The sequence below is a fragment of the Macaca fascicularis genome, chromosome 7 (genome assembly GCF_037993035.2).
Source record: "Macaca fascicularis isolate 582-1 chromosome 7, T2T-MFA8v1.1".
In the NCBI taxonomy this organism is placed as follows: Eukaryota; Metazoa; Chordata; class Mammalia; order Primates; family Cercopithecidae; genus Macaca; species Macaca fascicularis.
In genome coordinates, this window is record NC_088381.1 from 150,183,491 (window position 1) to 150,200,080 (window position 16,590).

Below are 16,590 nucleotides of genomic sequence, written 5' to 3' on the forward strand. Positions count from 1 at the left end.
ATGGTGATTATAGTTATACTGTATAGTCATACTGTAATGTATACTTGAAATTTAAGATAGTAGAACTTAAATGTTCTCACCGTAAAACAAAAGGCAACTATGTGAGGTGATGGAGGTGTTAACTAATTTGACTATGGTCACTCTTCCATAATAATACATATATCAAAGCATCAGAATATATCTTTGTGTATATTCAAAGATACCTTGAATATATACAATTTTATTTCCCCATTATACCTCAATAGAGCAAGCAAAAAGTGACTATGCTTTATGTATTGTTCAGTTTATAAGCATTTCTATAAAGATTCCACTTCTGATTCTTTTTGTTTAGTTTATAAGCATTTCTGTAAAGATTCCATTTCTGATTCTTTAAGTACCACTTTAATGACAATTTCCTACAGGATGGGTCTGAGTTTCCACTTTCCCAGTGACTATTACACTGATCTGTCAGTCTTACGTTAAGCAAAAAGAAATTTCTTTCTCTTGGCTACTATAATAACTGCTGTGTAATGATTTTGAGTGATTTCTCCAGACTTACCCCTAATATTCTCAGAAATCGAGCTCTTGAAGAAGGTAGATACTAGAGGGAGAAAGATGGCAGAAGAGTGGGTATGCTGGTATTGCTGGTAAGTGCCGATACTTATGACAAATTTACAGTGTTTTTGTTAAACAACTTAGAATGTGCATATTTAGTATTCATCATTTTGAATACTTCTTAGGTAATGGGTATTGGTGGTAGAAAACCCTTAGGCATGAGACCTGGCATTAGCCACATCCAAAAATGTGTAAGTGACTATGGCTGAATCCAGAAATGAGAAATGGCTTTGATTAGAACATGAAGTCAGAGGCTTCAAACACTTTGTCTCTTCAGTCCAGAATTTTCAGTTCTACATTCTATAACTAACAACTAGGTAAGGCTGAAAAGCAGTTGATATTGTGGACGAGAGTTAAAATGGATTATGTTGTTTGGGCTCCTCTCATTGTTGCTAAAATTAATGAAGTTTAACTGTAGAAGTGTTTCAGGAAGTCCGACCACTTTAAATAAGAGCTTTTGCTGAGTGAAAGATATTTGTGATGAAATGTAGTTTCCTCTTAAATTTTGCCTTCCTAAGCCTGATGAAGTCATTCCCAAAAAGTTGTCTACTTTTTGATTAGTTTCTCTTTGATAAATTAGGCTACAATGTCTTATAGCGCTTGAAAAATTACAAAATCTATATAATGGATTTATAAAAAAAAGGACAGAATGTAAAGAAACCCATACACAATAAAAATGCACTTAACGTTTTTTTTTTTCTTCTTGAAAATTTATTTGTATTCTTACAAAAAGTTAACCTAGTATATCCTCTCCTCTTTTCTGCTAAGCATCTCAATCCAATAAACAAAATATCTCATGTTATGATATCACCAAATTTCTGACCTCATAAACTCGCACTGCACTGTCTGGATTAGTAAAATTATATTTTTCATTTACATATTTTTAAAATAGCCAAGTATCTTAATAAATAATTTTAGAAAAAATTGAGATATCAAGAATTATTAGTAGCATTATACCTTAATAACCTGCTAAACCAACAGGAGGATACCCCCCAAAATTTTTATTTGAGTAGCACGCAACTAATTTAGACACTTTTTTTACATTTTAATTCACATGCACATATCACATTATTTACGATAATTAGGAATAAAACAATGGGGTCCATTACTTACTTTGCCAAATGGCACACTGTATTTTGCTATAAAATTAAAAAATTACGATTGATAGTTCATAATCAAAGGGTTAACAGTTTTTTAACAGAAATTGTCAACCTCAATTCTGTGGTAACATAATCCAGAAAATCTGCCTGGTTACACAAATTGAAGAAATAATGTAGCATTAAATGCTTTTTCAACATGGGAGTAGAAGACATCATAAGGCATTATTTTTCCTTTGGGTCCTTGGATGTTGGTGAGAAAAAAAAAACTTGCTATCATAAAATGGCTTCTGTGAAGCAAGCAAAGTGTTATCTGAGGGAATAGTTAAAATTATAAGGTTCACCTGCCAAAATGAACTCTAGTATAACTTCTTAATCTGTTCTGGAATTGGCAAAACTTTATTAGACTTTTCTGTAATTGGAGGTAACTATAGTTGATCATTGAATGGTATGGAGGTTAAGGGATGTGACCCTTCCCCACCACGCAGTTGAAAATCCACATGTAACTTTTGACTCCTCCAAAACCTAACTACTAATAGTCTATTGTTGACTGGAGTCCTTTTAAATTTTTTTTTAATTTTTGTTTTGTGGGTAAACAGTAGGTGTATATCTTTATGGGGTTCCTGAGATATTTTGATACAGACATGCAATGCATAGTAACCACATCGGGTTAAATGAGATATCCATCACTGCGAGCATTTATCCTTAGTGTTACAAACAATACAACTATATTTTTACTTTTTAAAAATGTATAATTAAATTATTATTGATTTTAGTCACCCTGTTGTACTGTCAAATACTAGATCTCTGTCATTCTTTCTATTTTTTGTACTAATTAACATTTCCCACTTCCTTCCCACTCCCCCTACTTCCCTTCCCAGCCTCTGAAAATAATTATTCTACCCTCTATCTGCATTAGTTCAATTGTTCCAATTTTTAGCTTTCATAAATAAGTGACAACATTTGAATTTTGTCTTTCTATGCCTGGCTTATTTCACTTAATATAATGATGTCCAGTTCCATCCATGTTGTTGCAAATCACAGGATCTAATTCTTTTTTATGGTTGAATAGTACTCCGTATATATACCACATTTTCTTTATCCATTCATCTGTTGATGGACACTTAGATTGCTTCCAAGTCTTAGCTAATGCGAATTGTACTGCAATAAACATTGGAGTGCAGATATTTTCTTAATAAACGGATTTCCTTTCTTTGGGGTATACAGCTAAGAGTAAGAGTGCTGGATTGTATGGTAGCTCCATTTTTAACTTTTTGAGGACTCTCCAAGCTGTTGTTCATAGTGCTTGTACTATTTACATTCCCACCAATGGTGTACAAGAGTTCCCTTTTCTCCCCGTCTTTACCAGCATTTGTTATTGCCTGTATTTTGGATAAAAGCCATTTTAACTGGGGTAAGATATTATCTCATTGAGTTTTGATTTGCAATTCTCTGGTGGTTAATGCTGTTAAGCATCTTTTCATATACCTGTTTGCATTTGTATGTCTTCTTTTGAGAAATGTCTATTCAGATCTTTTGCCCTTTTACAAAAGTCAAGTTATTAGATTTTTTTTTCTATTAAGTTGTTTGAGCCCCTTTTATATTCTAATTATTAATCCCTTTTTAGATGGATAGTTTACAAATATTTTCTCCCATTCTGTGGGTTGTCTTTTCACTTTCTTGATTGTTTCCTTATTGTGCAGAAGTGTTTTAACTTGATATGATCCTGTTTGTCTATTTTTGCTTTGCTTGCCTATACTTGTGGGGTATTACTCAACAATCTTTGACCAGATTAATGCCCTAGAGAGTTTCTTCAAAGTTTTCTTTTAGTAGTTTTATATATTTCAGGTCTTAGATTCAAGCTTTAAAACATTTTGATTTGACTTTTGTATATGGCAAGAGTTAAGGGTCTAATTTCACTCTTCTGCATATGAATATCCAGTATTCCTAGCACCATTTATTGAAGAGACTGTCCTTTCCCCAATGTATGGTTGTGGCACCTTTGTCAAAAATGGGTTCACTGTAAATGTATGGATTTGTTTCTGGGTTGTCCATTCTTTTCCATTGGTCTATGTGTCTGCTTTTATGCCAGTAACATGCTGTTTTGTTTGCCATACCTCTGTAGTATAATTTGAAATCAGGTAATGTGACTCCTCCAGTTTTATTATTTTTGCTTGGGATAGCTTTGGCTATTCTGAGTGTGTGTGTGTCTATGTGTGTGTGGTTCCACATAAATTTTATGATATATTTTTCTGTATCTATGAGGAATGCCATTGGTATTTTAATAGGGATCGCACTGAATCTGTAGATAGCTTTGAGTGATATGGACATTTTAACTATATTGATTCTTCCAATCCATGAACATGTAATATCTTTCATTTTTTGTGTGTCCTCTTAAATTTATTTCATAAATGTTTTATAGTTCTCATTGTAGAGATATTTCACGTCTTCAGTTAATTCCTATTAGTTTTACCTGTGGCTATTATAGAAGAGCTTACTTTTTTCTTTTTCAAGTTGTTTACTGTTGACATATAGAGTTGTTATTGATTTTGTGTGTTAATTTTGTATCTTGCAACTTTACTGAATTTGTTTATAAGTTCTATAATTATTTGATGGAGACCATAGGTTTTTACAAATATAAAATTATATCATCTGCAAACAAGGATAATTTGACTTCTCTCCAATTTTGATGTCTTTTACATCTTTCTGTTGTCTGATTGCTGTAGACAGGACTTCCAGTACTGTACTGAATAATTATGGTGAAAGTGGGCATGCTTATCATGCTCCAGCTTTTAGAGGAGAGGCTTTAAGTGTTTACCCATTCAGTATGATACTAGTTGTAGGTCTGTCATATATGCCTTTTATTATGTTGAGGTATATACATTATATATTCAGTGTTTTGAGGGTTTTTATTATGAGGAAATGCTGAATTTTATCAAATGCTTTTTCAGTGTTAATTAAAATGTTCATATGGCTTTCCTTCTTCATTCTGTTGATGTGACATATCACATTGATTAATTTGTGTATGTTGAACCATCTTTGCATCCCAGGGATAAATCCCACTTGGTCATGATGAATGATCTTTGTAATATATTGTTGAATTCAATTTGCTAGTATTTCATTGAAGATTTTTGCATCAATGTTCATCAGGAATTTTTGTCTATATTTTTTATGTGTCTTTGTCTGGTATCAGGGTATTACTGGCCTCACAGAATAAGTCTGTAAGTCTCCCGTTCTCCTCTATTTTTCATAAACCTTTGAGGATTAGCATTCGTTATTTAAATGATAGGTAGAATTCAGCAGCGAAGCCATTGGATCCCAGCCTTTTCTTTTCTAAGAAACTTTTTATGACAGCTTCTATCTTGTTACTTGTTACTGGTCTCTTTGGGTTTTTGATTTCTTCATAGTTCAATTGTGTTAGGCTGAATTAATATGTGTCCACTAATTTATCCATTTCTTCTAGGTTTCCAGTTTATTGGCATATAGTTGCTCATAGTAGCCCCAAATAATCCTTTGAATTTCTGTGGTATCAGTTTTAATGTTTCCTTTTACATCTGTGATTTTATTTACTTAGGTCTTCTCTTTTTTTCTTAGTCTAGCTAAAAGTTTGTCAATTTTGTTTATCCTTTCGAAAAAACCAACTTTTCATTTCATTGATTTTTTGATATTGTTTTATTCATTTCAATTTCATTTATTTATGCTCTGGTGTTTATTCTTTTCTTCTCCTAATTTGGGGTTTGGTTTGCTCATGCTTTTCTAGTCTTTTAAGATGTATTGTTAGGTTATTTGAAGTCTTTCTTCTTAATTGATGTATGGTGCTTATGGCTATAAAATTCTTAGTTCCGCTTTTGCTGTATCCCGTAGGTTTGGGTATTTTGTGTTTTCATTATCATTTGTTTCAAGAAATTTTTCAGTTTTTTAATTTCTTTATTGACTTACTTGTCATTCGTGAGTGTACTGTTTAATTTCTATGTCTCTGTATAGTTTCCAAAATTTCTCTTGTTACAGATTTCTAGTTTTGTTCTATTGTGGTCCAATAAGATACCTAATATTATTTTTTAAATGTTTTAAAAGTTGTTTTGTGTCCTAACATATGATCTATTCTTGAGAATGATTTAGGAGCTGAGCAGAAAAATGTGTATTCTGCAGCCCTTGGATAAAATGTTCTGTAAATGTCTATTAAGTCAATTTCTTATATAGTGCAGATTAAGTCCAAGGTTTCTTTGTTGATTTTCTGTCTTGATAATCTTTCTAATTCTGCAAATGAGGAGTAGAATTCTCCAGCTCCTACTGTATTGTAGTCTCTTTCTTTAGCTCTAGTGATATTTGCTTGATATATGTGTGTGCTCCAGTTTATGGTGCATACATATTTACAATTGCTATAGCCTCTTGCTAAATTTACCCTTTAATCATTACATAATGATCTGATAAGATGAACAGCCAATTAACACATATTTTGTATGATTGATTATTATATACTGTATTCCTACAATAAAGTAAGCTAGAGAAAATATTAAGAAAATAAAGAGAAAATATATTTATTATTAAGTAAGTGGAAGTAGATCATCGTAAAGGTCTTCATTCTAGTCTTTTTCAAGTTGAGTGGGCTGAGGAGGAGACAGGTGGGGTTGGTCTTGCTCTCTCAGGGGTGGCAGAGGCAAAAGAAAATCTTCATATAAGTGGAACCACCACACAGTTCAAACCTCTGTAGTTCAAGGCTCAATTGTATCCTGAAAAGTAATTTATGACTTTTGTTGTGTGAACACGTTTGTCTATTAATGTCTAATGTTACTTTGAAGAGTCTGTTTACCATATATAGACATATATACATTTGAAGTTCAATAAAACTTTGAGGAAGGAAGACAGAAAAACCTGGATTCTAGTTTTATGGAACATAGGGTTTTAGGTGAATTTTAAATAAGTGAATGCCATTTTAACAAATTTTAATAAGTGAATGTATTTTAATAAATAGGCCAAGTTACAGATAGGCTTATGTAGTTGTGATAAAGGTCAAGAGTAGAATAATTATTAAATGTACGCCTTTTTGTTGTTATTGTTTTATTGCACTGACTAGAGCATCTAATAGGATATTGAATGGAAAATGTGTTATTGTACATCCTTACATCTTCTTGATCATTCACAAAAATATTCAGTATTTCGCAGTTAACTATGGTTGTCAGCTGTAGGTTTCACATAAATGCCCTTTATCAGATTGGAGAAGTTTCCAGTTACTACTGGTTTGCTGAGAACCTTTATGTAAATCAGTGTTTAATGTTGTCAATTTTTTCCTGCATAGTGATACATTCATATGATAGTTTTTCTTTATTCTATCAACATGATGAATTTTACTGATTTTCAGATTGAAATGAAATTTTTTCTGGTTATACACACTACTTGGTTACGATGTTTTATTACTTGTGTACGTTGCTGCATTTTTATTTGCTAATATTATGGGAAATAACTTTATTTATATTTTCATGAGGAATATTGCTCTGTGCTTCTCTATTCTTGTATTGTCATTGTCAGGTCTTGACATCATAAAATGAGTTGGAAAGTATTTTATTCTCTATCTTCTGAAAAATGTTATGTAGGATTAGTATTACTCCTTTCTTAAATATTTGAGTTCACCAGTAAAGCCATCGGGGTGTAAAGTTTTGTCTGTGGGGAGGTTTTAGTCACAAATTTAATTTCTGTGACTCCTTTAAGGCTATCAAAGTTTTCTATTTTTTCTTCAATACAATTTTGCAGTTTACATCTACCAAGGAATTTTTGTATCTAAATTTTCTAATTTACTTTTATAAAGTTGTTTATAATGCTCTCTTATTTAGTTAATGTCTGGATGATCTCTGGTTATGTTCATTCCTGATACTGATAATTTTTATCCTCTCTCTCTGTACACACACACACACACACACACACACACACACACACACTCTTGTGTGTGTGGCCATGTCTTTTTTATTAGCCCAGCTAGAAGTATATCAACATCATTGATTTTTTTCAAAGAAGCAAGTTTTGATTTCATTGACTTTCTCTGCTTTTATAAGTTGTCTATCAATAATGTTTGCTCTTAACTTCCTTTATTGTATTGTAATTTGCTCTAGTTTTTCTAGTTTCTAAAGGGAGAAATTTTGATTATTGATTGAGATCATTCTTCTTTTCTAATATATAAATTGAAAACCACAAATTTCCCTTGAATAATTACTTTAGCTGCATTCCACAAATTTTGACATGTTGGCTTTTGTAGACAATTGTATTTAAATGTAATTTTGACAATAATTTTTACAAAATTAAGATGTATAATTTATACATATACATATACCAATAACTCAATAAAGGTACTGGGAAACCCTGTCAACTCCAAGAATTTCTTCATGACCATTCGTCCCTTTTTAGTCCTTACATTTTGCTTTTCTTCCCAATATCCATGCAAACTTCTTTCTTACACTGTAGATTACTTTGCATAATCTAGAGTTCTATATAAATTAAATCATATAGTATATAACCTTTTAAATTTAGCTACTTTTACTCAGCACATTTGTTTGGATATGCTTCCATGTTGTAGCATATCTCAATTACTCATTCTATTTTCTTTAATTATGAGTACTAGTCCACTATATAGAACAAGGACTTACCCACCTTTTAATGAAAACTTCTTGTAGTTTTTTATTATTACAAATTAAGCTTCTGTGGACATTTTTGTATATTATAAGTTTATATGTATAGGAAAAAACATAGTATATGTAGTGTACAGGACTATCCACAGTATCAGGCATCCACTGGAGGTCTTGGAACATATCCCACATGGATAAAGGGGAGGAGAGATGTGAAAATAGGAACACATTTCTTAGAAATCTCCTACTCTAAATACAGACTTTGTACCAGAATATACCTGTTTCTTTCCACTCTTCTATTCCTCCAGGCAAGTATTTTCTGCATTATGTTCAGAATTTATAGATGTTACCTAAAGATAGTTCACTACAGTAGAATCGTATCAGCCACAACTGGACACAGAAGTCTTTTGTGCTTGCTTTTTATATTTTTTCTGATCTTTCTCTCAATTTTAAACTCTCAATTTTTAGCCATTGTTTCATTTATTGTGCCTGCCTCTAACAACCTCACTGGCACCTCAGTGTGTTACTACACTCTGATATTAGCTTGGAAACCAAAACTTCTGATGTAGTAGAATTTGGTCTGAATTAAGAGTACATGGCCTCTGAGATATTCTTATATCCATAAAGATGATGAACTTTAATTACATATTTTGACTGCTTGCAAAATTTATTTAATCACTTCCGGGTTTTTGTTTTAGCTGTATTTTAAAAATTACAAGTTCCCATATGAAAGTTGAAAAAGCAAAGTGTTTTGCTTATATGTGTACACAATCTCATTTACATCTTCAGGCACACTTTAAAAAATTTGAGCCATATTACCCGGAATCGTTCAGCTTCTTAAGTGGAACATGCAAAAACCCCGTCAAATTATTTGTATTAATTGTCAAAAGAACATAATGATTTATGCATATTGAGGAGGCTGAATATGTAGGATGAAAACTAAAATTAATTTTCAACCTTTGATAACCCAGGGTGGGTTTTTGAGTAAAGACTTATTACTAAACTTGCAACAATTTTTTAAATAAAATGCAGCATTTGCTATTTTTTGTATATGAAAAAGCTGTTCATAGGAAACCCTTGTAAGTGAAAAGGCTTAATAAGTTTTATGGCTGTGAGTTATTTTCATTAATACTTGAGTATATAACATAACCTATACTAGAAGTGCTGAGTCTATTTGTTGAGTCAATACACACATGGCTTTAAAAGAGTTTCTTTAGTTTCTCAGTTTTTCTGTTCTTATTTGATTTCAAAATGTTGTGTAGTTTTTTTCAACTGAGCTAAATTTGAAGTTTACAGGTTTTACCAATACCTTATGTACTTTTGAACTCTGCCTTCTGATTGTAAGAAACGCATGTCCTTTCTGTTCCATTGGATAAGAATACGTTGTTCGATAAGTGTTTTGACTTCAATTTTATCTAAACAACCAATCCACATGTGCTGTGGTTTGGATATGGTTTGTTTAGCCCTGTCACGTCTAATGTTGAAATTTGAGATGCTTGGGTTGTGGGGATGAATCTTTTTTAAATGGCTTGGCAACATTCTCTCAGAAGTCAGTGAGTTCTTATTAGTTTCCTGTGAGAACTGGTTGTGGAAAGAGCCTGGCACCTCTTTTTCTCTCTCTCTTGCTGTCTCTCTCCAGACGTGTGATCTCCACATATGCTGGCTCCCATTTACCTTCCACCGTGAGTGGGAACAGCCTGAAGCCCTCAACAGAAGCAGGTGCTGGCACCATGCTCTTGTTCAGCCTGCAGAACTGTGAGCTAAATAAGGCTTTTCTCTTTACAAATTGCCCAGAACCAAGTATTTCTTTTTAGCAACACAAACAGACTAAGACAATATAGATAGATGAAGTTAGCATCTCCATTCGACTCCACGTATCTTTATATTTCTCAAGAGAGTTGTTTTCTACTGTGCCGTATCACGCTAAATTCTACAGGTGGAGAAACAGAATCTTCACTTTTCCCTCTTTGGATTCCCAGTTGCTAGTGGGAAATGATTCAAATAAGATTTTTTTTTTTTTCTGATCTGAAAAATAACTGCCCTCTGAAGACCAAACTGAAGAAATATATTTGGAATATGAAAATAAATGCAGGCAATGTTGACTAAATTTGACGGAGCCTCTTTCACATGTTTGGACATAACATTGTTATTAAAGAAATAACTAGCAGATCTAGAAAAAATATATTTGGCTAAAGGGAGTGAAAAACCATCTTTTAATCCTTAAATGGATTAGAAATATTATAGTAGAAGAATTGTTGTAGGGTAAGTTAAAATTATTTAAGTAATAGAAATAAGTGATGCTGACTTGAAGAAAATGTATACTATCAGGAAAATCTCCAAATGACAGGCTCCAGTGGAAAATAATTGGGAGTTTTGGGAAAATAATTTCAAGAAGCATAGTCTCACCCAGGTGAAAGGTAAACTGCTCAATAGAGCTGAGATCTTGATTTCTTTTTTGTTGTTGTTGTCATTACAATAATTAGGATATGCTAAGTTATGACTGTGGATATTTACTCAGGGAACAGTGTGTTGACCCTCACATCAGGCTTTGGTTTATAGCCTCAACCTATGTGAGTTCTGGCAAAGCTGTTTAATTATCATAAGCTATAGTCACTAGCAACAGATGCCAAAAATCAGACTTGTGACTTACAAAGAAGCAATACTTGCAGGTCATGTCAAGTCTTTTAAGCCATTCTTTTACTTTATTTTATTTTAGGAGGGCTATTTTTGATAGATGCTAAACAACATGAAAGCATGCCTTAGATATTTAACATTACAGTTGCTTAAGACATCCCTAGAAGAAGACAGGCACTCAAAGGCTGAGTGAAGAGAGAAATTTTGGGAAACAACTGAAACATAGGCATCAAAATGTGAAGATGCACTGACTTTCTGTTCAATCTAGAAATATAATAGGAAAAGAGGGAAAATGATGACCAATACAAAAACAGAAATTTGCCTTCTTTCCATGGAATTAGCAAGGATTGAAAAAAATCAGTCAAGCTGTAATTTCTGATGGCAAAAGTCCCGGAAATGTGGAAGGTAGCAATCTTAGCTGACTGTAGCACACGAAGCCAAGAGCCTTGGCTGGTGGCATAAAAAAAAAAAAAAAAAAAAAAAAAATGCAGGAAGGTAATTCACTAAAGAGTTGTTTTAACTGCTTTCAGGATTCCTGATAGCCTCTGTGTGAGGAAAAGGAGGGAACCATATACACTGATGAGGACACATTCATTGTGGACCATCAATAAGGCGAAAATTCACGCATTTTCATGGGATTCTATGTTAGGAAATAGCACACATATTCAGGTTCCTCTTGCAGGGGAGGATTCTATAGATATCCAGTGTACACATATAATGTCTTTTATATATATGTGTGTGTATAGATTTAGGTTATGCTAAAATTGTTAATATTACTGTATAAGATAGCTTCTCCCCACATTTTAAAAATTCTATGTTTCTAGAAAAGGGAGACATATATATATATACAAGTCATCCATAAAGAATTGTGAAAGAATACCTGGAAGTCATACCTGCAAGAATTCTTGAAAGAGTGTACAGATTATGACACTGCCTACATACATATTTTGTACCTGAAAGGCAAGTATAATATTCCGAGATTTGAGTGCCATTTAAGAAATGAAAACTTAGAAAAGAAAAAAAAAAGAAGAAAGGAGTTTGGAATTGGCAGAAGATCATGCTTAAATGTTGACCTAGCCACAGTCAGACACTCTGAATATTTTCAGAGGACAAGGCAGGTACAATGGTGATTTTAAATGGGTATGAAAATTCCAAGTTGTCTCCCCTGAGCACCATGGAAGGTGGGCAGCACATAGACAAAGGAAGCAGGTCCCACTGAATCATGAGCAGAGGTCATTACAGCAGGCAGTGAGGAGGGGATTTCTTTTCATGTGTGTTGGTTCCCAGGCTCTGGACCAGGCTACTAGCAAGTATGACATCTCTAGAAACAAGCTCATGGTGACTAGAACTTTGATTTAGAGAAAAAATGAAAGTCTAGGGGTACCATTGTCTTCTGTTGGAGGTTGTTTAACGCTAAGTTATTAACTAACACAATTTCACATCTCAGAGTGTCTGAAAACTAGAGCAAGGCCAAAAGGTCCAGCTACACAGAACTTGATGCAGAAGTAAAAGTGGAGGCAGGGGAATTAGGTAGACCTTGGCAGAAAGAAGTGTGTGTTCACATTATATGGTAAGCAAACTACTTCTCCCTCTCTCTCTCTCTCTCTCTCTCTCTCTCTCTATATATATATATATATATATACACACACACATACGCACACACACATACACGGATTAAAGAGCTTATGTTCCTATATTCAAAATGTCATTGAACTCTGATGCAAATATAATCTATATATACCCGAATTACCTTTTTCTAATCATACTTCATCTACATAATTACCACCACTGTTTACTATTTTTTGTTTGTTTTTCTCCACTTACAGGTTTGTATTTTTTGTTGGTTCATTTATTGCTTTTTAGAAAAAGGTGTCAGTTGCTGTCTGTAGAGGCAGGGACAGAAGGTGTCCTTGGAGGAGGTCTTTTTTGTCCTAGAAAGGTCGCGTAGCCCTTTTATAGTAATTATTTCTGTGTGGAGTGACTACACATCTATTGCCCTAGGAAATGGGTTATTAGGACCTTACATATTTCATTCTTAGCTTTAATTTTTTTCTTTGTTATTGATGCAATTATTAATGGCTTGTCCCTGAAGCTCCTAAGGCTTTCATAATAGAATACTGAATATACCACAAGATGAAATTGTACCTATGTGCTTGTGGCTTTTTGTCACTGAAAAAAAAACATAAAATTTAAAACATTACTGTTTTAGATCTCTACATGCTAAGAAAATTCAACATATGGAAGTTAATTCTCTTGTTAAATACATTTTTTAATGTCTACATGGTAGGCAGAACTCTAAGAATGACCCCCAAACATTCCTTCACCTGTATAATCTCTATCATTTTGAGCGTGGGTGGAAGCTGTGAAAATGATGGGATATCACTCTCAGAATTATGTTACAGTACGTGGCAAAAGGGTAATAGCTACACTTGTCTAATCTAATCATGTGAGCCTTATTAAGATGGAAGAGCTTTTGATGCTCAAGCTGGTGATAGAGACAGAAGGCAGAGAGAGTCAAAGCATGAGAAGAATTTGAGGTGCCATAGCTGGCTTCTGAATAGCAAGGGCCAGATGACAGCTTCTAGAAGTTCAGAGTGGCCCCCTGCTGACAACCAGCAAGGAAATGATGACCTGTGTGGCCTACAAATACAAAGAACTGAATTATGACAACAAATTCCGACAACAGTGTGAATTAGCTTGGAAGCAGATTCATCCTCAGACCCCAGAGCTCAGCCTGGCTGACACCTTGCTTTTGGCCTGTGATACCATAAGCAGAGAACCTAGTCAAATGCACCTGGACTTCTGACCCACGGAAAGTGTATGATAATAAATGGGTGTTTTTTAAGCTGCTAAATATGTGGTCATTTGTTATTCAGTGATAGAAAACCAATAGAATATACCATAAACTCTGTGTGAAGTGTTGAAACATGAGATGAACAGAACACTATCACTTCTTTTGAGATGTTTACAGCATAGTGAACAAGAAAAATGCATAAACACCAAATATAATTATAATGTATTAAATTCAGTGATAGGAGTTGTTTATAAAATGCTGTGGGTACCCATAGCATTTTATATGCAGTAGTGAATTCTGCCTAGCGAAATCAGAAGAGACCTTTCAGAGACTATGAGTGTTGAATCTTCTAATGAAAAATAATATATAACAGAGACACATAATATTGCGGAGCAAAAGAGACAAATTCTTAATGCATGAATATTCACAACTCTAGAAACTGATTGAAGGTACAAAGAAGGGCAACTTCAATTTTATAGGAAATTAACTGATATAAGGGTGAATGTACCTTAGTGTTTGGAGAAATAGTTCTATCTCACAATATTTATTTTATTATGTGACAGAGAGAGTTCCTCCAGCTTATTCTGACTGAGCAACACTGATCATCAATGAGTAACTTAATTGAATTTCTGCAATGTATTGAATAGCTTCACTAGCTCAGAAAAGTAAGTTAAAGCTTTGCAAATTGCTGTATCAGGTAGGATTAGATTCATCTGGTAGTGCCTGCAAACCCCAAATAACAGTGACTGTAATAAGATGGCATTTTCTCTGTCTTGTAAAGGTCTTGAGATTTGCACCTGGATGGGAGTGATTATGGTGGCTGCACAGTATCAGGGACATGAGCTTTTGTGTCTCTGAAGCATGTATAGTTTGTATTCCCATGGGGATCTCATGATCTAATGGTCTGTTAGAATTCAAGGATTTACATCTATATTCCATCCAGAAGTAAGGAGTAAGGATGCTTATGCTAACCATACCCTTACATCCCAGCAAGGTTACTACCCAGAAGTTGCCAATATCACTTTTATTTATATATCACCCATCAGACCTTAGTCACATGGTCACATCTATCTTCAAGAAGGCTGGAAAGTGTAGTAATATTTAAGATGGGCCATGTATTCTACTAGAAGTTATAGATTATATTACTGAACATTATGAACGTTATGTACCTTGGATAGGAATCAACTAGAAGTAAGTACTCATATATTTCCGTTAAGTTTTAAATTTGTTCACTTTGAGAAGAGCTGAGTTATATTTTAACATCAGTGGTATTTTAAAATGCTGTTTAAAAATACCATTTCCTGAAGTTTTTAACTTCAGGTAGTAAAAGGTCACTTAACAATGAATTGGAAGAAAGTATAGACGTACTAAGAACCACATTTATATAGAAAGTAAATTATAGTTATTTATTTTCAAAAAAAGAGCATAAAATATACTATTTCCAAGGATACAGTGTTATTCCCTCACCTTTAAGCCCTAGACATTCAGAAAACTAGTTTAAAGTTTGAAAGTGCATTATTCACATTCTAATTAGAATGTGTGTTATAGAAGTTGATGGACAAAAGTTTTAAAACAGTTCATACAGCTCACAAAAAATTTCTGAACTTAGTAAATCTAACTTCACAGTAGATGACAGAGACTATTTCATGGGGACTTGAGTAAATACAATATTGAGTAAATACAAACAGATTTGTTTTTAGTTAAGTTTTTCTATTTAGAAATTGAAAGTAGATTTATAAGGGTAAATATCTTTGGATAGTTATTTGAATGAATGTTAGCAAAAGTTTCTCCAGAAAAGAATGGTGGAAGTGAAATATTCAATAATAGCCTTGAGAAATAACAGCTCAGAAACACAAGAAACATGAAAATGAGCAGCATAGCAATCACTGCAGGGTGAAAACCGATTTGGAGCACCTCAAAAAGCTCCCATCCCCAGAGAACGGTTGCTATTTGACATAGTTGGCAGAATCCTGGATTTGTCTTTATTTGCAGAGTTTGTCTTTATTTGACCCGATTCAGAGCTCACATAATGAGCAAACCCCTAGTTCCAAGACATTTGGAAAAATCCATTAGTGGCAATTATGTAACACATCAGTTGCCTGAAGTGGCTATAACAATTGGGACAGACAAGAGGCTGACCAAAAATTTTAAAATGAAAACCTGGAAAATGAGATGTCCATAGGAGGCTTTGGAGAGCTCCAGTTATACCCCTAGGCCACACACATGTGCAGGGATGTGTGCATGCCTAGGGAAGATCTTAGAAGAACCTGATATGTCACTTTTGGTTAACCTTGAGGGATTTCAAAGCAACTCATGAAGTCTAACGTAGAGTTATAAACTGCTGGAAAATTGAAGATATGCCCTAATGTTCAATAGAGCAAAGGGTAAAAGACTTATTAGTAACATTATTTAAAACAATCTCTCTTCAATCATTATGACTTATTAGTAACATTATTTAAAACAATCTATCTTCAATTATTGTCTAACCACTTGTTTTTATACCAAAAACTTCACTGATTACATACTACATGAAAGACTTTTCAAAATTAATACAAGAAAGTCACTAAACAAACAAAGAGCAGCAAACATCAACAACAAGAAACACTGGGAGGAGATAGAACATGATGCCTAGAATTTTCACATTATATTATTCAACATTTTCAGTTTGTTCGTTTGTTTATTTATTTATTTATTTATTTATTTATTTTTAGATGGAATTTCACTTTTGTTGCCCAGGCTGGAGTGCAATGGTGCAATCTTGGCTCACTGAAACCTCCGCCTCCCAGGTTCAAGCAATTCTCCTGCCTCAGCCTCCTGAGTAGCTGGGATTACAGGTGCCCACAACCATGCCTGGCTA